Source organism: Vicugna pacos, chromosome 1 (assembly GCF_048564905.1).
Source record: "Vicugna pacos chromosome 1, VicPac4, whole genome shotgun sequence".
In the NCBI taxonomy this organism is placed as follows: Eukaryota; Metazoa; Chordata; class Mammalia; order Artiodactyla; family Camelidae; genus Vicugna; species Vicugna pacos.
Window position 1 is genome coordinate 76,364,065 of NC_132987.1, and position 24,242 is coordinate 76,388,306.

At 38.3% G+C, this 24,242-nt stretch overlaps 1 long non-coding RNA gene and 1 other non-coding gene across 2 annotated transcripts in view; one reads left to right on the forward strand and one right to left on the reverse strand.

Annotated features, from left to right (window-relative positions):
• LOC116277654 (uncharacterized) overlaps positions 1-24,242 on the forward strand; it is an 88,172-nt gene that overhangs the window by 48,733 nt on the left and 15,197 nt on the right. The gene's annotated exons all lie outside the window — the stretch shown is intronic.
• Positions 2,785-2,888, reverse strand: LOC116277699 (U6 spliceosomal RNA). The gene has a single exon (XR_004187178.1). It is a non-coding gene; the product is annotated as a U6 spliceosomal RNA (small nuclear RNA).

Below are 24,242 nucleotides of genomic sequence, written 5' to 3' on the forward strand. Positions count from 1 at the left end.
TATTTTCAACTATTAAACATGACTTACAAGTTGGAAAATGAGTAGCTTTTGGATAGTATTTATTTTAAAAAGATCCTTTCAGTTAACATTTCCATTGGGGATGACTTCATTTAAAAAATGGTCTTTTAAATTTTTTTCAGTGGAAGGTCAAATCTGCAATTACAGCATAAATGTAGTTATTGAAAACCATTGTAGTTTATGTGATTTTTCCCCAAAATTCTAAGATTAAATTTCATGAAAAATATTTTTGGTGGCTATCAATACTTATTAAAAATTAACATTGTTTCTGCCAGTAGTTTTATACATAAAACTTAGGTTATTGTAAAACGTGAGTTATGCTTTAATAATATAGCCATGCTTATTAAGTAACTATTCTCTGTCAAATGCTTCACATAAATTATCTGATTTATTCCTCAGAACAATTCCTTTCAAAGATGAAGACCAGAAAGTTAAGGATTTTGTTCAAATTTAGTAATTGGAAGGTACGGGATCAGAGGTTATGTTGGACTATGGTAAATCCTTGCTCTGTATCTGTTGATATCGCTCAGCCATCCTGCCACCAGGGGACCCAGGCAGTAGAGCCAAATGAAAGCTCCAACTAAGGGCCCACTCTATTCTGAACATTACTGACACCCTAATAAATCCTTGCTTCCTTTCCTTCTCAGTAAACTTAACACAACCAAGAAGGAATTTTTTTTGGCTTACTTTACTTCTTCCTTATAAATCTCTCTTTTTGTTCTAGCAAAGTCTACATGCTAGAGAGTTTCCTTCTTTAATGTAAATTGCTCAAGGTGGTAACAGCAATTAAGTGTCACAATTCCTTCCTTTTTCCTTCTCTCTTCCCTTTTGATCCTGTCTCTTTGCCAGCACAGACTGCCTGGCATGTAGTAAGTTCTCAAGAAATGGCAGCTGTTATTACTTTCCAGGTTCTGGGGCTCCTCCCTGAAGTGTGCTAGCATTTATAGCACACTGTGTACCAGAATCTCTTTCAATCCTTTTAAATGCATGTGTTTTGTTATTATGCCTATCTATATAAAGCAAGGAAAAGGTGAGTCTCAGAGGGCGCATTACCTGTCTTAAGATAACACCGATAACTTGTTGGCTGTGATAGTTTTGGGGCTCAAGTTTTCTGACTTCTAGTCCTTTATTGACTTATGTGGTAGCTGTAGAAACGTGCTGCTCAAATCTTCTTTAAGAGATTCTGCTGTGAGGAGCACAGGTGATGCCAGACTCCAGCTGCCAACCCCTTTAAAGCCACCATGGTGTTAATACCAAAATCATACTTTCTTCCCCTGGGCTGCCCCCTAGACAGTGACTGAACATGGTGGGGATAATAGTACTGGCTTATTCCAGAAATGGAAAAATAATTCAACATCAGCAACTCTTTTAGCATAATTCACCTGGAGGAGGACGAATAAGAGAAATGATATAATCATACCAATCAAGTATTGTGAAAAACCTCAATAAACTAGGCACTGTATGGCCACATTTTAAACTAATAGTTACCATCTAAAAGCCAGCATCATGTTTAATGAAAACACAGTGAGAAAATCCCCATAATGTCAAGAACAAAGTCAGAGTGTGTGCTGTTACTATTTTTTCTTTTTTTTTTTTTAATTGAAGTATAGTTGATACAGAGTAATATGGTAATTCCAGGTATACTACATAGTGATTTGACATTTGTGTACATTATGAAATGATCATCATGAGAAATCTAGTAACCATCTGTCCTCATACAAAGTTATTATGATATTATTGACCATATTCTTTATGTTGTATAGTACATCCTCCTGGCTTATTTTATAATCCCTTCACCTATTTTGCCTCCCACCTCCCAGTAACCACCAGTTTGTTCTCTGAGTCTTTTTACATTTTGTTTTGTTTGTTTTGTTTTATAGACTCCACACACAAGTGAAATCATTCAGTGTTTGTCCTTCTCTGTCTTACTTATTTCACTTAGCATACTACTTTTTAGATCCATTATGTTGTCACAAATGGCAAATTTCATTCTTTTTATGGCTGAGTAGTATTCCATTGTATATATGTAACAAATCTTTATCCATTAATCTATTGATGGCTACTTCCATATCTTGGCAATTGTAAATAATGCTACGCTGAACACTAGGGTGCATATAGCTTTTCAAATTAGTATTTTTGGTTTCTTTGGATAAAGACCAAGAAGTGAAATTGCTGGATCATATGACAGTTCTGTTTGTAATTTTTTGAGGAAACTTCATACTGTTTTCCGTAGTGACTACCCCAGTTTACAATCCCACAAACAAGGGTTCCTTTTCACCTCATCCTTATCAACACCTGTTTCTTGTCTTTTTGATAATTGCTGTTCTGACAGGTGTGATGTGGTAGCTCACTATGGTTTTGATTTGCATTTCCCTGATGATTAGTGATATTGAGCATCGTTTCACATGTTTATTGGCCATCTGTAGAAAAATGTGTATTCAGACATTTTTTTTTTAAATGAAGGTACTGGGGTTGAACCCGGGACCTCATGTGTGCTAAACACACACTCTACCACTGAGCTATACCCACCCCCCAACTCAGACATTTTCTTAATCAGGTTGCTTGTTTTTTTGATATTAAGTTGTATGAATTCTTACTATATTTTAGATATCAACCCCTTATTGGATATAGTTGATACTTAAATATCTTCTCTCATTCAATAGGCTGCCCTTTCATTTTGTTGATGGTTTCCTTTGCTGTGCAAAAGCTTAGTTTGATGTAGTCCCTTTTGTTTATTTTTATTTTTGTTTCCCATGCCTGAGGAGAAAACATACGGAATATATCACAAATTTCTGTGTCATCCTTGTTCAGGGGCCATGCTAATCTCTGTATCAATCAAGTTTTAGTATTTGTGTTGCTCAAGTGAGCACTCGTTACTACTTTTTTAAAATACGGTTTGGAAGGTACTTGCCACTACAATTAAAGAGGAGAGAATGAGGCATATACATTTGAAAAGGGATGTAAAATTTTTGTTATTTATAAATTTTATACTTGTTTACATGAATATACAAAAGAATTAACTAAAAATTGTAACAATCAGTAAAGGGATTTATAAATGGTTGAGTACAACAATCAACAGCAAACAGCTTTCGTAAGTACAGACAATAACCAATAGGAAGATATAATGGAAGAAAAGATCACATTTACAATATCAAAAAATTTTTATAGAAATAAATTTAACAAGAAATATGCAAACTCTGTACAAACAAGGAAAAAATACATTTCCTTAAACAAAAAATTCAATATTATAAAGATGTCACCTCTTACTAATGTAAGTAATAAACTTAATTCTATATAATAAATACATTAAGACTGTTATTTCTTTGTTCATTTGCTTTTTGAACTGGAAAGATTGATATACATGGAAAATAGGAAAAAATACTCAAGAAAATTCTGAGCAAAGAAAAGTAACAAGTTACAATCCCTTCCATATTTTAAAATATAGAATTATAGTAATTGCTTTAGTTAATAATAATGCATGAATAGACGTGCAGATAAATGGAATAGACGAGAAAGTCTGTAAGTAAACCCAAATACATGTTGGGTATTAGTGTATGGCGAGGATGGCATAGCAAATCAGTGGGTAAGTGATTACTTATTTAATAAATGGTATTGGGACAACTGGGTAGTAATCTGGAAAGTAAAATTATTTTTGAATTCTTATCTCATTTCTTACCCCCAAATTCCAAATGTTTCAAGTATTTAAATAGAAAAATAAAAATACAAGTATATTACATAAATATTATATATGTATACACACAGCTGTGCATGTGTATGTGTATGTGTAAAATTTCAAGATTGGGAAGACATTTCTAGGGTTAATCCAAAACTCAGAAGTCTTTTTTTTTTTTCTCAAAACTCAGAAGTCTTAAATGAAAAGATAGACTAATTTGACCACGTAAAATTGAAATAAAATTATCTTGTCACTTAAATATTGTAAACAAAGGAAAAAACACAAATGAAAAGCCATGGAAAAATATTTTATCTACAACTCATGATATAGACCAAGGATGTATTTCTCAGCATATGTAAACAAATATGTGAGAAAAAGACCAATAATTGTACAAGAAATGGACAGAAGATAAAAAACAGTTGATATCGAAGGAAATATAAATGGGTCTTAACATATGAAAAGGTATTCACTTAATACATATTAGGAAAAAATTAATCTTAAAATTAAAACTAAAGTGAAGTGCTATTTCCCCTTGTTAGTTTGGCAAAGATAAAAAAATTTTCACAGCATACTGTATAGAAAGGGGTGTGAGAAAGTAGGTATCCAATACACTGCTATTAGGTATATAATTTGGTGTAACTCTGTAAAGGCTAATTAGCAATATCTCATCATAATTACAAATGCACATATTCTTTAATCCTGCAATACTACTCTGGGAATTTATCCACAGATACACATTCCATGTCTTAAATGACCAACATACAAGGATATACATCATAGCACTGTTTGAAACAGCAAAAGGATTGGAAGCAGCATAAATATCTATATTAGGACACTGGTTAAATAAATTATGTACATGTATGACATGGGATTCTATGCAGCCTTTTAAAGAATGAATCTGTTCTATATGTATTGATTTTGGACAATTTCCAATATATGATGAGTAAAATGACAAATACGGTGTACAGTACCTGTTTTTTTTGTTGTTATTTGTTTTACATATGTATGCTTTTATATGCATTGAATACCTGTAAAATGATGAAGTTACCTCCAGGGAATGAAACTAGGAAACCAAAGGAAAGAAGAAATGAAATAGGCTAAATTTTTAGTATACAAATTTTCATTTGAATTTTTTACTGCATAAGGTATTACATGTATGTAATACTCAGTGACAACACTAAGCACACTATTCAATTCACTTGACCTTTTCTTGGTACCAAGACTTTCTAGATGGTGAATGGAATGTTTATTTAAATATGAAACAAGCTTCTTATCTTGTCAAAGATTGGTAAGTTTGCTGACAGACTCCTGCTCTGGGCTGTTTTGAAACAGGGAATGTATGCCAGTACTTACAGGGACTCTAGTGACTTGACCTGTGTTGATGACAGGGATGAAAACTAGAGAATAATAGGAGAATGAGACTAGGAACTGCAGTGGGTGGGGTGGACGGACTTGGGATAAGGAGGTGAAACCTGCAAGCAACTTTCACCCCTATTATAAAGATATTTATCTTGGATGAATATCTACTTTGTAATCTGAAAAAGTAGAAAATCATGCCATGAAGTCAACCAAAGCCTGTAGTTCTCTCTAGGGAAGCAAAATGGCTAAGAAAGCACAGCAGTAATTTAATGTTTATAAAGAATGAACTGAAATAACTACAGTATATCAAAAGCAAATAACTGCTGAGGAAATTGGCATATTTTAATTTGGTTCAGACTATATTTTACATGTTCTGGCTGTGCTGTAATGTACGAGTTTGTATATAGAGCTTTAATGTATAATTAATATAGCTTTGAAGCTAGTTCTAGCCATATGATTAAAATTTATCATGGAATTAGCTTTCAAATAGACACTTTTTTAACATGTTATAGTCAATGCTATAAACTAGATCTTCTCTGATGAGCTCTGAAAAACGGACTATAATTTATCTCAATGGTATTTTATTAGAGACATTTTAATTGCTGTGGCAGGTGAAAAGCACCATCCGGTATCTTAGCTAAACAATTTAGTTAATAAAATCATTTGTCCTCCTAGGACTTTTGGTTTAAGGCATATTCTGTTTTATGGAAGATGAACTACAAGTCTTTATTTTGTATGCACGATTCAGCCTAACGTTGAATATTAGGCACATCTACTTCGTGGGAAGTTTGCTCCGTAAAGGGATCTTTTAACATTAGTGAAGGAAATAATATAATATTTCTTGTAAGTGGAGGTCAAAAGGAAGAAATTCAGATTTCCCATCCAGTGATCTGAAAGTAATGATCTGAGAATTGATTGCTGGTGCATAGATTATGGGGGTGGCATTTTTTATTGCTTTCCGATTATTTGCATTTTCCCTTATCATATAATGTTTTTTTAAAAATAAAAATGATAGAAATACATACTTTAAAAAATTTCCAATAATCATTTCTCTAAGAGATAACTAATGTTGATAGTTTGGTATACATTCTTCTGGAAAATTTCCACACAAAGAATTTTTTTTTTCTCCTTAAAACTCTGTATCTGTTGCCAACAACGTCTGAATTCTTCCTGCTCTGCCTGCTGTATTTTATCAAATTTGCCCACCTCATGCAGTTTCAGTCACTTTGTTGGAATGATATATTATGTAACTATAGCCAGAATTCCCACTTTCTGGGCTTACAGACAGATTTTATGCCAATGCATCTGTGCCTAAGAGCAGATTTTAGATTGTGTGCCTGTGCCTAAGTAGAGACTGAGTGCCAGCTTGTTCAAAGCTTAGCTGACTACAGATCCCCACATGGAGTGAGGTTGCTTATGGTGGCTCCATTTCGTCAGTCCCAGACACAAGTATTTGGTGGAGCACAGTGCTGAAGGGCCGTGTCTTTATCACAGTTCCTCACATTTTGTTCTGTGGATTAAGCAAGCTCTCTTACTTCAATTTCGCCCTTGTCAAAATGATTACCAAGTTTATTCCATCTTGGGTTGTATGCTTCCTAGCTTCTAATAGATGATTTTAATGGTTTAATATTTGACCACTAATTCAGTAGACACTAGTGAGAAAAATGCCTTAGAAAACAATTTTTATTCAATATGATAGGTTATTTGGAGCAAATATCCACCATTTAGAGAGGGACTGAAATTAACAGTCTAAATGCTGTGCTGCATTTAGTGTGTGATTGAATTTTATCATATCAAATAGATTTACTAAAGCCTAATACGAGATTCTATGGATTCTAGAATATTAATTCTGAGGAACCCTGGGTCAGAATACATCAGAAGCTGTTAAATGTCTTATTGAATTTTGTCAACTTACCCACCCTCCTTAATATGCCATCTTCATCAGAATAGCAAAACAGAAAGTGTGAACACTTAGGAAGGCCAAATCTGTGCTTTTAAGTTATTTTTTAAAACTGTCTGTGATGTTTCTTCTTCAGACAGAACTGGGCTAAAAGATTTAAAACACCGCATTTTCGCATTTTTATGTTTGAAATATCTCCTGTGTCTTAGACCATGTGAATTTGGTGTATATATCAATATATATAGAAAATTTATATATACTACCATTTATTGAATACTTACTTTGCAGTAGACGCTTTATTAAGTGTTCTTTTGGATCGTAGTACAAACTGTAAACACCTTGATCTCATCAGTTTTTATAAAGTACTGGTGAATTTCATATTGAGATCAAACACTCCCACTTTCTTTTTTTACCCTCATTTTCATATAAAGTAGATAATGAAATATCACTCAGTTTTCCAAACAGGATGAAGACAGGAAGATGACTTTGCTGTACTGAATTCCTGGTAATCCGTCTACAGCACTTTAAGGACAACACTTGTTAGGAAGCTTCTAAAAGCAGCATCCAGCCTTGTGGCTAAAGCTCATCTGTCATTTAAAAATTTGTCTGTTAAGACTTTCAGGGGTCTTGAAATTTATAGCTTGAGTGAACTTGTATATGACTGTCCTCATTTTATTGATTAGGAAACAGAAGACCAGCGTCACTTGCTTATTCATTTGTTCATCCATTCCATTGTCATTTACTACCAGCAGTCCACAGGCTTGACTTTACTGGGTCCCATGATCAAAAGTAAACAAGTCATGGCTCAGTTGTTTCTGTTGTCATAGGATTGGCGGAGCCTTCAGTTAATTTATGGGTAGAATCCATAATTCATCATTAATTTTTTGATTCTTTGCTATGTGTCAGACTTAGGAAAATCCAGAGAAAAGAAAACAGACAAGTCAGCTGCTCTTAGTCAGTTTATAGTCTAATTGAGGTAGTTAAAGAGGAAGCAAACAAACAAATAAAAAATTATAAATTGTGGTAACAAACAGGGTGAAGTGGTAGAAAACTAGAGAGCAGATTCTAATTATATGATTTCTCTGAGAGGATGTCAGTGAAGAATGTTGAGACCAAATGGTGGGAAGGATCAAGCTAGGGCTGAAATGTGATCTGGTGTCCGGGTGTGGTTGTAAAAAGTATAGTGACCAGAGCAAGCAGGGCCCTAAAAGCCATGGCACGGAGTTGAAATTACAATTGAAGAATAATGAGAAATCATTGAGGGAGTAATATTTTGTATTTTTAAAAGGACATTCTGCCTGTTGAGTGGAGAATGTATTAGGTGGGAGCAAGCATGGAGTGGAACATGCAGTAAGGAGGTTCCTCGCATTAGTCCAGGCGAGTAGATGACGGTGGCAGTGGTGGAGAACAGAGCATGTGTTGAGGTATTTTGGGAGCCATATACCAATACTTGCTCCTGGATTTTATGTGGTAAGTGAGGGAAGTTACCGAGGATGAAATTCAGGTTTCTAACTTTGAAACCAAATGAATGACAGTGCTGATGCGTTTGCTGAAATGTGGAAAACCGGGCATGGGTGAGGGCAGATTAGGAGGATTAGAGGTCCCATGCAGTAAAAATACTGGATTGCCTCTTTTCTTTAAACATAATACAAAATACAAACAATGCTGTTATAACATAAATGAGAAGATGTCTAATCAAATCCCAACCCTGATGACTACCTATATAGTTTTATTTTAAAATATTAAATATTAAATTTATTTCTTAAAAATCTGGGGGCAGGGGTTCCCCCTGTTTTTTGAGGGTTCTATTTGCAAGCTTAGTCTTCTCATTCAATTACCAAGCCCTGGGAAAAAAAATCAAGAGTTATTTTGGTAAATTAAGATAACATGTAAAATTGCTAAGAGATATCAAGTGGGTAGCTGGATATACAATCATGGGGGCTCAGAGGGTAAAAAAGATACATAAATTTGTGAGTTGTCAGCATAGATGGTTTTAAAATATACATAAATAGATGAGATCACCCAAAGAAAATGTGTAGGGAGAAAAGAGATCCTGGTGGATTTCTAGCATTCAGATGAGGAGCAGGCAAAGGAGACTAAAATAGAGTGGCCAGACTAGAAAATGATGTCAGGGAAGCTAAGAGGAGAGTAATTCAGTAATGAGACAGTATACAGTGGTGTCATTGCTTCTGCATGGTCAAATAAGATGATGTCAGAGAAGTGGATGTTATTGGTAACCTTAGCATGTAGGATTTTCAGGTTATTGTTGAGACTGACATAGAGTGAGAAGCTGATAGAAGGTGAAGAAGTAGAAACAATGTGTGTAGAAAGTTTTTGTAATGTTTTACCCTAAGGGAGAAAAGACAATTTGTACAATAACTGGAGAGGATTGTAAGGTCAGGGGATATTCTATTTGGCTTTGCTTTTGTTACCTACCCTCCCAAGTCGATCTCCAGCAAGGGTCCTTCTGCCCAACGTCATTTGTGCCAATAGAATGAGACTGAGTTTGGTTTAGAAGCAAAGAAAAGCTTTATTCTTTTATCAGAGACTGGAGAGGTGTGAGCTTGCACTCTATAGCACATGCTCTCTGCAAAGCCCATGGGCGTGCTGCTTAATAGGGATCTTGGCAGTGGGGAAGGGGCGGAGCTCTCACAGGGCAGACGCAGCTGTGCTGCTCGTGCTCCTGGTCGCGTGTCTAATTCTTCCTTTGTGTAGATTGGGGAGTAATTGGATGAATCTGGCCTTCAAGGTATGTGGGGTAGTTGCCAAATTACTGCTTCTAGGGGTGCCATATTGGCAGTTGTGTCCCCGCCTTGTTGTTTCTCTTTATTACCTCAGCATTCCCATTTTAGTGACATCTGCAATAATTAATGCCACCTTTTTTTGGAAGCTGTATTGCGTCTAAGAGTTTCAATATGCTTAAACCATGTTTCACCTGTTTATTCTCTGCAGTAAGCTTACCTTTTTCCTTTCAAATAATAGCCTGTGTGTATGTAAGACGGCATACGCATACCAGGAATCCATGTAAACATTTCAGATCTTCCCTGTCCCCTGCTCTAAGGCTCAGGTGAGGGCTGTCAGTTCTGCCTTTTGGGCAGAAGTCCCTGGGGGTAGGTTTTGTGCTCCCGTGACTTGGGTCTGGGAGGTCACTGCTTATCCTGCCAGCCTTTTTCTCTCTCTTGTAAGACTGATTCCATTTGTCAACCATTCTTCTTTGACATTTGGGAGAGGCTCACTTCCTAGGTTGGGGCAACTGGAATAGATCATGTCTATGGTTTCTGTAGTTATGCTCCAGGGGCCCTGTGGGTAGCAGGATGGCAGGATCTAGCATATGACAGGTTTTTATGGTAGCCACTGGGTTGTCAAAAAGCATAGACTGAACTTGAATCAATCTTCTGGGGGTTAGCCATTCTGTTCCCTTATAACTTACTAAAGCCTGAACATGGTGTGGAGTACTTATAGTGATTGACTGGTCAAACATTAAATTTTCAGCCTCCTGTAGCAGAGTTGTAGTAGCTGCTACTACCTGTAGGCAAGGAGGCCATCCCTTAGCAGTTTCACCGAATTGTTTACAGAAATAAGCAACCACTGGAGTAAGGAGTCCTAGTTTTTGAGCTAATACCCTAAGGGAAGTTCCCTTTTGTGAATGTTGAAGTCAAAGTGTTTAGCTAAATCTGGGAGGGCCAGGGCCTGAAGTAATTGCTTTTTCAATTCTTGAAAGACCCCTTCACATTCTGAATCCCATTCAAAAGGATCATCATCCTTTCTTTTCAATTTTTCATGTAGAGGTCTAGCTATTAGACCATAGTTAGGGATCCAGATGGGACTAAACCCAGCCACCTTCAGGAAACTCCTAAGCTGTCTTCTAGTTTTAGGAGGTGTGAAGCCGCAAATGACTTCTTTCCTTTCCTGGAGTAGACTTCTTTGACTTTTTATGAGAATGAAGCCTAGGCAGGTCACCTTAGTTTATGATATTCAAGCTTCTTTCTTGGACACCTTATATCCTTTATGGGCTAGTTTAAGGTGGTTACAATATTTTTGTTAGAGGCCTCATTGGTAGGGCTGGCAAATAGAATGTTGTTTATATATGGGCGGAGGGTTCCCTCCTCCAGAGGTATATCTTTTGTGTCTTTAGCTTAAGTTTCCCCAAAGATGGTGGGGGAATTTTTGAACCCTTGGGACAGGACTGTCCAGCAGTGTCGTTTTTTTTTGTTTCATGTTTGTATCCTGCCACTCAAAAGAAAAAATTCTTGTGACTCTGGGGCTAATGGAATATAGAAGAAGGCATCTTTTAAATCTAATACAGATTACCAGGTCCTAGTGGATGGTAGAGTGGCCAGCAGGGTGTAAGGATTAGGGACTACTCGATATATATCCCAGGTGGCTTCACTAAGGTCCTATTCTATTTAGTATTCCCTATTGGGTTTCTTTACAGGGAGAAAGAGGGGATTACTGGCTGGTTGGTATGGTCTAATAAGGTCCTGGCCAGTTAGGCCTGTATAACAGGGGCAATACCCTACAAGGCCTCCCGAGGGAGAGGATATTGTTTTCTGTTGGGCCATTACGTCCAGGTTTTAGATGGACCATCCCAGGATTGGCTCCTACAACTTGTCCCCCTTGTCCCTGATTTCCTCAAGATTTACTCCAGGGAGAACAACCTGCTCTGTCCAGGGAGGTTTTTCCTCAGCCATTAACATTATCACCTTGGGCCCTTTGTCTAAGGGGATGCCAGTCTTCAATTTGTTTCCCATTAGGTGGATAGTAGCCCCCAATTTATGCAAGATATCTCTTTCTAGTAGAGATATAGGACATTTGGGGACATAAGGAAGGAATGGGAGAGTGTATGTTCACTCAGTTTACATTCTGATGGCTCTATGAATGCCTGTTCTTGGCCCTTCCCTGATAGCCCCATAATTTTACACTTTTTGTGACTGGTCTGGTGTTCAGAACCAAGTAAGTGACACTGGTGTCAATTAAGAATTTGACAGTCTTTTCCCCTATGTCCAATGTCAGCTGGGGCTCCTCAGGGGTCAATTGGAGTGCCAGCTTAGGAGCTCCCCGGCCCCATCATTCTTCATCTATTTGGATCATCTGCCTTTGAGGGTAGTGACCAGAATCCTCCATTTTCAAGGCATTCTCCCTTTCAGTGTCCCTCTTATTTACATATGGCACAATGATTGGGTCATAGTTTCCTTGGTTTGCTATCCCTTGTTGGGGTTCAGGGATCACTCACCAGAGTGGAGACTCTCTGTGGGCAATTAGTCCAAATTCCTGTGCTGAATGGTCAATACTGGAGGGCAATACAGGAGGTGGGTTTGCCTTCGGGCCTTTTTATACTCTGACTTTTCCTCTTACATATTTCACTTATTAAATGCCCGGTAGGCAACCTTGACCAGGTGAGGGGTAGGGGCATCTGGTTCTATTTCCGTTTTCTGATGTTCACACCTAGTATTGGGGGCACTTTGGGAAATGAAATGCTACCTCCAGATTGCATTCCCTTCCAATGACTCAGGGTCAGTGGTGGTAGATACGGAGGCATTCCCTGAGGTGCTCTAATGCTAAGGATTTTCTGTTGGCTTCTGACTGATTTCCTGTATCTTATTCCAGTTGGCAGATTTCTGTCTTGCTGTCTGGATTCTCTTTAGGATCATACTTTTATAACGGGTCAGCCTCTGTCTTTCACCCCCTTCTCCATTGTCTCACTGGTCCCAGTTGGGTTTGTTATCTAGGACTGCTTGATTCCCCAGTCTGAAAATAGCATAACCTGCATTGTTTCTGTTCTCTTTGTTTGCTTTTTCTTGGGACTTTGAAAATTGTGGCCTTTTCTTCCCCTGTTAGGAGTACTTTGAGGAGGCTCTGGATGTCAGCCCAGGTGGGTTCCTGAGTCTAAAAGATTCCCCTAATCAGATTCAGGTACCCCTCTGGATCTTCCCTCAGTCCCTTACTATGAGCCTTCCAGTTATACAGGTCAAAAGTGGTAAATAGGATGTGTATCTAGATGTGCCCTTCTCTACTGGGGACCTGCTTCAAAGGGAGTACTTTTCCTGGTGGGTTGTTGCACCCTGGCTGGTAATTAGTCATGTAAATACTAGAAGATTTGACCCAAATAAGATTTCTGGCTCAGGAAATTTGGAACCAGCACCAAACTGATAGACCAAAGACCAAAATGGAAGGCATCCAAATGGTATGGACTTGGATGTACCAGGGCCCCCCTTAAGTTTGTAGTCAGTCCTTCCTCAGTAAGAATATCCCACAGGAGTTTAGATGGGACTACCTCCCATCCAGAGCAGCTTAACCATGTTATTTCCTGGCTAACTTGGTCCCTTAGGGAGTGGCACAGCTGTCTGAGGCGGTGGTCTTCTCTTTCATTCTTTCTGGAGAAAAGGAGGAGTTTTTAGACTTCCTGCCAGGTGAGAGCTGAAAACACATGGGATTCCCACAGGGTACTCACCAGAACACTGGGACAGCTGGTATCTGTGCTGATACAGGGAGGCGAGCCCGTGGAACCTCGGTCGATAAACAGCCACCCAAGATTCACCTCACAAGCAGAGAGGGGAGGAGAGGTCAGACAGTGAGTGTTTCCTGTTCTTGCCAGCAGCTCATAGGACTTCCCAATAATGAGGTTTCTGGTCTTTTGAGCAGCTCACAGAACTCTCCATCCCACCTCAGAGACACTAGCACTGACCAGAAGAGGTCATGTACCTACCTTGGGACACTTCTACACTTAGGCATCACAGTGCCTTTCTTTAAACTCAGATTGAGCAGCATCATTCCATTTTGCCAGGTGCTCCTTATTAAATGGGCCTTTTCCTGGTCTCGCCTCTTGGCACACAGGGCTGGCCACTTTCCTTTACCAAACCAAAAGTGACTATAGAGCAGGTTATTGTTGACCCCTGGAGGTCTGCAAGCCCAGAGCCTGGTGGATAGGTGTAGGTAGAAAGTCCATAGTCTGTACCTTCATGGTCGCCAAAACTTTGTTACTGGCCCTCCTGAGTAGGTACCCAACAAGGGTTCTTCTGCCTGGTCTCATTTGAGTCAATGAAACAAAATGGAGTTCAGTTTAGAAGCAAAGGGAAGCTTCATCCTTTGATCAAAGAATGGAGTGCTGTGAGTTCACACTCTAGGGTTACATGGTCTCCCCGCAAGGCCAAGGGTGGGGCTGCTTTGTAGGGTTCTTGCTGGCAGGCAGAGGAAGGAGCCAGAGTCCTGGGGGGCGGGTGCAGCCGTGCTGCTCGTCGTGCTCCAGACTGAAGTGCCACGTGCGGCGTCTCTGCACACGGCCCATATGTGGAAGTGCTGGTTGCAGCCGTTTTGCACTGGGAACTCTGGCCTGAAATGATGCCCCATGAGCAAGTGAAACTCGTAAGACTAAGACAAAAGGGGAAAAAAAAGGTTAGGCTTTATTTTATTACCCAGATTCTATTTTTAATTTCCTGGGAATGGTTAATGGGCTTTTCCAGTGACACTTTTAAGGATGAATGATCATAACACATCTTTGTGTAAGAAGAATGATCCAGCGGGGAGGAAAGGTTGGTTGATTGCAGAAGAGAGAAGGGATAACTGAAGGAGCAAAATTCTTGAGAGAATATGAGAGACTTCCTATTTGATGCTTAAGAATAAGGAGAAAATACCTTAAAATATTCATCTTTGTGTTCCTTGGCCAACATTCTTGTCTGAAATCTTGCACATGTAACTTTGTGTTTTTTTCTCTTAAAGAGAGATCTTAAATTTTATAAGGCTGAAGTCCCTAAAAACCTGGCTCTCACCCTAAGGGGAGATAGTATTGCCATCCCACAATGGAGAGGTAGATGGTTTTGAGCCTGCATGTATTAAGTTCAAGGAATTATTCTTTTGTTTGTTTGTTTTTAATGTTAGGCTAGAATTTCTCTCAGTGTCTCTGGGATCCTTTAGAAGGTGGATAATCCAGCGTTATATGCACCTAGCTGGGAGGCCTGTGGAGTGTGTCATTGCTTATGAAAATGAATTCCAATTTTCTGTAAGGGTGAGTACAGCAGTGTCAGCACAAGCAGACCTTCATTTTAAATGTGCTTTTCTATTCATGTTTATTTGCTGCTGCCTAAAGAAAGAAAGAATGGGCATATTGGCCAAACAGATATATGCCATAAAAACCTTACTTTTCTAACTAGATTTGCATCTGTAGTATCTCCCAAATTAAAGTTAAAATGTTTGGATTTTGAGGATATCTCAGTACCCAATGAAGGCAATGACAAGCCAGGAGGAAAACTTTTTAAGACATCAGCGTTTTTTCTTCTTCTGTGAATAGGAAATATGTTACGTTCAGAGAGACAACAAAGAAGAATAAAAATGATCCACACACTTTCCAGAAGCATTCTAGGTAGATTGTAAGGTATGAAATTAAACATACATGAGAATACTAAAGAGTTGTCTATCAGTACCATTATATCCAAATCCCAGAGCCTTAGGCATGAGTCAGGATGGTGGTATGAAAGAAACCTGACAAAGTATAATTCCATGGACTATGGCAGTCTGAGTAATAGTGCACTGAAATAAACACGTATCCTGTCCCCGGAGTTTGAACCACTTTGTACGGTGTACCAGGGAGACAATGGACTTGAAGAGTAAGAATGATCAAATACTCATGGCTAAATAGGACCAAGACAAAAATCTACTTCATCTGCCCTGTGTGTGAAATGAGGGTGAAGTTTCAATTTGAAAGGGTGCCCAAAAATGTTTCCAGGGCCTCTGCCAGTTTTCAGTGTTTAATGGAGAAGGTAACTGGGGAGACATAAATTACCTAGAGGCATTTATCTATTTAAATGACAAAATCATTTTTGGCAGGATTCTGGAAAAGCCAGAGCAAAGACTTCTTGAAGTTAGGAAGGGCAAGGCTTTTGATGTTCCCTGATAAGTATTAATGCTGACTAACCTTTATGAATTATGATGGGCAAGTAAAGACACAGCACAAAGTGCACTGTTCCTGAGAAAAATAACGATAGTCAAATTAAATACTTTGAGGTTAGTGATGACCAGAGGACACTGTGAAGAGTATTCCCTAATTGCTAAGCCACTAACAATTTGACAGATTACCTCATCAAGAGAGGTTAAAGGCAAGGAAGGCTGCAGGGCACACAGCATGGGGCAATATGGCCATGTGTCTTCTCTTAACTTTTCAGGGATTACTGGTTGAAAGCCTGTGACCAGGCAGTCATGGAAACCCATTCTGGCTACTTACCTGGAGGAGATCCAAAGAAGGAAGACATTGAAATCAGTGTGCATGGATTTTTCTTACCTTGGACCTTGATGCTTGTAATCTGATCCAGCTTTTTTTTTTTCTAGGCTATCTTACTTGGTAACAGATATTATAAATATAAGTGGGTTTTTTTTTTTACATTTTTAATTGAATGTTCTGTCAGTTTCTGTGTACAGCACAATGCTTCAGTCATACATGAATATACATATATTTGTTTTCATGTTCTTTTTCACAAGATATCAAATATAGTTCCCTATAATATACAATATGAATGTTTAAAGTCCAGGAGTTTCGACTTCCCTTCTTAAAAACTAACTCACTTATTTTCTAGACTCTAGGCAAGGTGAGATCTACAACACTTGTTTGGAAAGAAAGAGGAAGGACAAATTTACTTTGGGTAGTGAAAGAATGAAGGAAGGAAGGGAGGGAGGGAGGGAGGAAGGGAGGAAGGAAGGAAGAAAGGGTAATGAGATACAAAAGATATATACACACACACATACACACATATATATAAATTTTCCAATTTTTCCTAAATCAGTTTTTACAGTGTGGCTTTATTTTCTGATTTCAAAAACTGTTACTTCCTGAAAAGTTAGCTTCACAAATGTAAATTAATAATTCTCAAGCCAAATGAAAATGACTTTTATTATCTATACTCCTATTCATGTCTAATAGCTCCAATAATCAGAATGAAAGCAGGCTCAGATTCTCTGGCTACAGAAAATAAGGCTAAGGAAAATGCAGCATGTCAATTAAGGTCTCGTGGTAAATCAGTAATAAAGCTCGGAATAAAACACCGACATTCTAACTTCCAGTGATAAGATCACTAATTTACACTATTCTGCTTCTAATGAGCACTGATTATTTTAAAGATATAAAAGTTCAGCTCTCTCACAATGCTGAGCATGCTGCTGGCTGTGTTGTATTCATGGTATCACTGGAGGTAGAAATGAAAAAGTCCGATTAGGTCATCTTGTCCACTTCCTGGAGACACGACTATCTCCATCAACTGCAGTGGCTCATCTGATGAAAATTTCATTGTAGGCTGAGAATTGATTGCAGAATTTGGCTGGCAGTAGGAATAAGGCTGAATGGGATGATGGAATGGGCTTATTAAAAAAAAAAAAAAAGAAAAAAGGAGGCAGAAGCCAATTGGGGAAACATCAGAGGGGGTAGATCTCTTGTAGGACCACACACTGTGAGTGACTGTTAGAGGTCATAATTCATCTGTGTACAAGGGTATTGAGTTTATTCTAAATAAAAATAAAAAATATTACATCTTTCTTAGGAAGACCATTCAACAGGGCTGGATTCCTAGTAGTCCCTGAAGTCAGTTCTCTTTTGTTCTATTCTCATAGCTCAAATTAGAATGGAAATAAAAAGATCTGGTAGGAAATGGATGTTTCTTTAACACATAAGAAAATTTAGCTCCCTGATGTTTGTGCAGCTTTCCATAATACCTCATCCTTTTCTTTTATAACCTAGTAAACCATCAGAAAAGACACTTTATTAGTCGCTTTATCAGGCCAAGGGAAACCCTTCAGGCTTCACCTCCCATCTTTACCTCAGCACACTGCCTATTTTGTTACCTCTTTGACTTTAATTTCTGGAGGTTAAGTGATTTTTCATAACATCAGGAGACATAGTTACCAGGGGAACTTGATTAGAATCTGCCTCCTGATCTGTTTCTCCTACTGCATCCCTGCTCTAGCTAATGCTATGACCATCCACCAAGATGGAATCATGAATTCCATCCTCCTTATGCATTGGGAGGGCAAGTTTTTAATTCTACCTCAGAAATGTCTTGTGGACTGGTCACATATTTTCCATCCTTATTGCTTCTACCTTCCCCTACCCTTTTTCATCTTTCACCTATAGTCTTAGCAAGTTTTCTAAATGACTTTCTTGCCACAAATTTCTCCCCTCTCTAATCCACTTTATACAGTTTACAAAGAAACAATGATGATCATGTCCCTTTTGTATGGAAAGACACGCAAATCCCTTCTAATGGCAAAACCTAATCAATCTGCTTCCAGAATACCTATCTTTATTTTCACCATATCCTTTATCCACCCTTGCCAACCATTATGTCATTTTTTTAAAACACAACCTACCCCTTTTAGTTTCTAAGTCATTAGGATTAAATTTGAATTTATGGGACAGGAAACAAGTGTTATAAGTGGTTCATACAAGGTGTAAATTTAAATTTCTCTCACATAAAATAAGTCAAGAGATAGGTAGTCCAAGGATGGTGTGGCAACCCCACAGTTATCTCAGCCCCAGACTCCTATCTTTCTGTCTTACCATTGTCAGCACACACTTCCATACTTCTTAAATGCACTCATAACCCACGGTGGCTTCTAGAGCTCTAACCATCGCATTTGAGTTCCAGGCTGACAAGAAGAAGAAGAGAAATATTCATTTCTTTCCCTTTAAGGAAACTTCTTGGAAGTCTCACATCATATACTTACATGTCATTGTATAGAACTTTGTCACATGGCTGTGCAGTATAGCTTGAGAAGCTGCAAAATGTACATTTTGAATTGAGTTTGTTTACAACCCCCCATAAATGTAAGATTTCTGAAAAGCAAAGTCTAACCCACAGCTTTAAAAACCAACTAAAATGCCTTTATTTTTACCCTAACTTACACTTGCAGAAGAGATTCTTCGTCCCATGCTTTCAAACATTTGTTATATATCTCAAATATGTGAGAGATGTATTTATATGATATATACACATACACATATATGTGTATATATCTTTTAATTAAATTTTATGTATATATATTTAACTTCTATTTCCCTTACCATAAGGAAGCCTTTATAGGTAGAGATCATGCCTCACTCAATGTTTTATCTTTGCCTCTAGCACAGAGTAAGTCCTTGATAGTTGTTTGTAGAATTGGTGCATGCATGCATAATTAAACCATGGTTACTGAGGTCCTTGAGTGAATGGCAGTTTATGCCAATGGTAAAATTTGGGCCCTATTTTTGTGTTGGTGATAAAGTTAAGCTGGCTAGACCCCACAGGCGGGGTCTCTGGTTGGTCACTGCATTAGCACAACCAAAGGAATGACTGAGGTCTGAAATCCAGGCCTTGCTCCTCCTGACCCCCATCACGTGCCCAGGAGAGGGGCTTCATCAGCCTGGAAGGGGTACTTTTTCTATTTGCTCGGAGTCACTATATGAGTTTACCCATGGTGGCATCTAAGAGGGTCTGGAGGCCCTTAATCAGAGAGTGGTGTCCACCTGGCCGTTTGTGTGTTACAGAGCTGCAGAAGAGCACAAGGAAGGGATGGCACATTGACCCTCAGGAGCAGGAGACTGAGTATCTCATTTCACCTCTTTCTCTCTTTTCATCTGGCCCTCACTTGAACACCCGTTTATTTAAATTTCAGCTTCTGGAACAGGTACTCCCACCACTAAAAAACTGGGGATTATAACCTCCATTTGGGGAGCCAGAAATTTAAATCAAAGGGAAAGCATCTGAAGACACATGGAGTAACTGGACTGAGGCTGCAAATGGTTCCTTGCTGAACCCGTTTTAACTCAGCAGCATGGCGGGCAGCTGGAGAACCTGAAGACTGAGAGGCAAATACAGGAGGATGGGGGATCCCACACAGTGTGCTAGTGTCCAGCCTGCAGCCCTGCGTTCTCTGGGTCTGCTTCACTGGCATTCACAATGCCACCGTGAGCCACTGATTGTATTAGTGGGGTTGTGGAGACTTGTGGGCTCCTGGCCCCCAGAAAGCTGCCTTCTCCAGCAAGGTTGCCATATATGTCCTATGAACTGTGATGCTTTGGATTGTTCCCCTCAGCTCCTGAAGCAGATATTCCTGGGTTCCTCCCTGGACACTGTAGATTGTAAAATGTGAGGATCAGAGTTATTTATTACCGGCAACTTCCTCTCCAGGCGGCGGACCAATTTCCTCTTCTCCAGATGGCTCTCACAGGCCAGCCAAAGAAGGGACTGCTGGCCATCTGCTTCCTGTTGCCTTTTCAAGCTGGCTAGCCACTCAGCAAGGCTGGCAAAGCCCAGTGCACCAGCTGTCAGTCTAGGCTGCCCCTGCTGGCCTTGCACCCTGCCACACTAGGTGTGATAATGCAGGGGCCATGCTGAAATCAGTGTTTGACACTCATGAGGCGGGAAAACTTCCTTCCAAACTCGGTCAGCCAGCTTCCTGATGGCAAACATACAAAGATGCCTGTCCTGGAACTTCCTCTGACAGTGGTATTCCACTGACTTAATATGGGACTAACAGAGATGACTTTGGGTAGAAGAAAGCCAGTGTTTGTGGTCAATAGACAGGACAAATTGTAACATAATTTTGAATCCCGTATTAGTAACATAATTCAATCATAATTACCAGTTTCCCTTCCCTTTTTTGTTTTCTGTTCTTTCTGATTAGACGTTTATTTATTTACAATGACAAAATAGCATCTACTCATTGCAGAAAATCTATAAAGTAGAGCTGGAGATTTAAAAAATCACCTATAATCCCATGAACCACAGAGATAACTACTATTTATTTTGTTGTTTAACTATTGTTTTTTTCTTAGCATATTTGAGCTCCCATTCTATATGCAATTTTTTTTTGCTTTGGTTTTGTGGCTTAATGTTAAATATAAAAATTTTTAAATTTAATGAATGAAAATAATAAATCTTTATAAAATTTTTTAATGACTGGTATTATAATGCATGGTAATATCTTAATTTACTTAACCACTCCCTAATCTCTGGACATTAAGATTTTTTCAACTTTTTACTATTTTAAACAATTCTATAATGAACATCTTTGTGCATGAAACTTACTTTTGTACTTTAGATTATTTCTTAAGGATCATTTCCTTGAGATAGAATGACTGTGCCAATTTTAAGGAAAATTTATTATACTGCCAAACTGCTTTAAAAAAATATATATATATATAGATCAAGAGTGTTGGTTTCATAGTTTCTTCAACAATAGATATTTTCTTCCTTTTTGAAATTTCAGCTGATTTGATGCATTTTCCCATCTCAAAACCATAAGTCTTAATAATAGATAGGTCTGGATAGAGACACTAAACCTATTACACTGCACCAGACCTTCATTATGCCAAGTTCCATTCAATGGATCTAGGATTTTAACTTCTGACTCAGGTAGGGATGTATTATGAATCACTGTGCCTGAAAGGGGTCTGCTGTTCTCAGAGCCACAGGGTGATGCTCCTCTTTGAATACTGCTTTCTTATTGGCTCACCTCCATTAGCTGGCTCTATGGCAGTCATTGATTGCCCTGGGTCCTTCTTTAATGGCACCTTCCCAAGGCCAGGTGGCCCCTCCTACAGGGACCAGCAAGGGTGCTCTGCAGAGTGGTGAGGCTCTTAGTGCCAAGTCAAGCATGATAGCTGGCTCTCAGAGGAGAGGTTCAGCAGGAAAGCTGGAGTCCTGCTAGGAGGCCAGGCTGCTTCAGAGGCCCTGTGGTGAGAGGCCGGCACACCTGGCCTTCTCTGGACTTATGTCCATGAACTGAAGAACCCAGTAGGTGGTGATGTATCCTATTGTTATGCCGTCTGTCACAGCCCCAGTTGTTTCTTTAGTTCCATCTTTGCTGAGCCTTTTAAGTCTCTAATTAGTACAGATTTTCCACTACTGGCCCTGTTGAAATTTGTGCCTTGTCTTCTTCTCTCCAATAAACCAAATCTTGTCTATCTTCCCAGGCAGCACTAATTCCATCCCTCAAGTAATACATTCTAGTATTTCTGGACTCACTTATCTCTCCCTTTTCTGTATCTCCATAGTTTTGAAAAATTATTATTAGATACCAAACATTTTGGTATTTGATCAACTATAATTTTTATTTTCTCCTAATTTGTCTGTATTGTCTAGTCTTGTGGTCGCAACAATATCAGTTTTTAGAAGAGAGATTTGAGTATATCCTCAGTCTATACATTTCCATTGAGCTAGACCTCATATGGCAGACTGTCTACTTGATATCACTCCATGAACATTACACAACCTATCATACCCAAAGTTGGGCTTATTCTAGTATTCCCTGGACTGACATGTTTATTACCTCTCTACTCTCACCCAATCACCAATCCAAAATTTATACAAATGAAAAATAAATTTTTATATTTCATATAAGTGCACTTTGGCCCACCTTCACTGCAAATCTAACTGGTCTCCTCACATACAACCTGGAACTCATCCAATCCTTCCTTCTTCTATATTACAACCAAAGTGATCTTTGCAAAACCTAAATTTGATCACACCATGCTCCACACCCCAACACAGACTGTTTTAAAACTTTTAATGGCTTCCCTGCCTCTTTTTTTCCCTGAAATTTGTTATCATGGTAATTATATATATATAAAAACATAAAATTTGCTGTTTTGACCAATTTAAATGTGCAATTCTGTGAAATTAAGTACATATGCACTGTGCAGCCATCACCACTATCTACTTCTAAAACTTTTTCATCATCCCAAACAGAAACTCTATAATCATTAAGCAATAACTTCTCATTTCCCCTACCTTCAGTGACTGGTAACATTTAATTTACTTTCTTTCTCTATGAATTTATCTATTCTAGATGTTTCATATGAATAGACTTGTACAGTATTTGTCCTTTTTTGTCTGGCTTTTTCCATAATATTTCCAAGGTTTATCCAGGATGTGGTATGTATCAGAATTTCATTCCTTTTTATGGCTGAATGATATTCCATTGTAGGGATATATCACAAATTGTTGACTCATTCATCCATTGATGAACACTTGTTTCCACGTATTGACTATTGTGAATAATGCTGCAGTGAACATTTACATACAAGTATCTGTCTGAGTCCTTGCTTTCAATTCTTTTGCTTCCTCTCTTATTTAGTATTAAAAAATAAATGTCTTAACCTGGCATATAAGGCTCTGCATGGTCTGGTCCCTCTGTGTCTCATCCCCAGCATCTTCTGCTCTTTGAGCTCTCTCTTTTCTTTATAGAGTCCTCACACCTGCATGGCTCCTTCCTGTATCAGGTGGAGAACAATTGAGTTATTTTCACTTTTTGGCTATTATGAAAAACTCTGCTGTAAACACATTTATGTACAAGTTTTTGTGGGGACATGTATTTTCATTTTGGAGGGTATATACCTAGTAATGGAATTGCTAAGGCATATGGTAACTTAATGTTTAACCCCTTCAGGAACCCACATTCTATTTTTTAATTGCTGTATACTTGATGTACAGTATTATATAAGTTATAGATGTACAATATAGTGATCACAATTTTTAAAGATTATACTCCAGTTATAGGTTATTATAAAATATTGGTTACATTCTGTGTGCTATACAATATATCCTTGCATCTTATTTTATAGCTAATAGTTTGTATCTCTTGATTTTACCCCTATAATGCCTCTTCTCTCTTTCCTTTCCCCATTGGCAACCACTAGTTTGTTCTCTATATCTGTGAGTCTGCTTCTTTTTTGCTGTGATCAAAAGTTTGTTTTCTTTTTTATATAAGTGATATACAGTGTTTGTCTTTCTTTGTCTGACTTATTTCACTTAGCCTAATGCCCTCCAAGTCCATCTGTGTTGCTGCAAATGGCAAAATTTCATTGTGTTTTGTAGATGAGTAGTATTCCATCGTATATATGTATATATATGCCCCATCTTTTTTATCCATTCTTCTGTTGGTGAACACTTAGGTTGCTTCCTTATCTTAACAATTGTAGATAATGCTACTGTGAACATGGGGGTTTATGTATCTTTTCAAATTAATGTTTTTATTTCTTTTAGATGTATACCCAGGAGTAGAATTCCTGAGTGGTATGATAGTTCTAGTTTCAGCTTTTTCAGAAACCTCCATACTGTTTTCCATAGTGGCTGCACCAATTTATATTACCACCAACAGTGTACAAGAGTTCCCTTTTCTCCACATTCTCACCAACATTTGTTATTTGTATTCTTTTTGATGATAGCCATTCTGACAGGTGTGAGGTGATATCTCTTTGTGGTTTTGATTTGCATTTCTCTGATAATTAGTGATGCTGAGTATCTTTTCATGTGCCTGTTGGCCATCTGCATT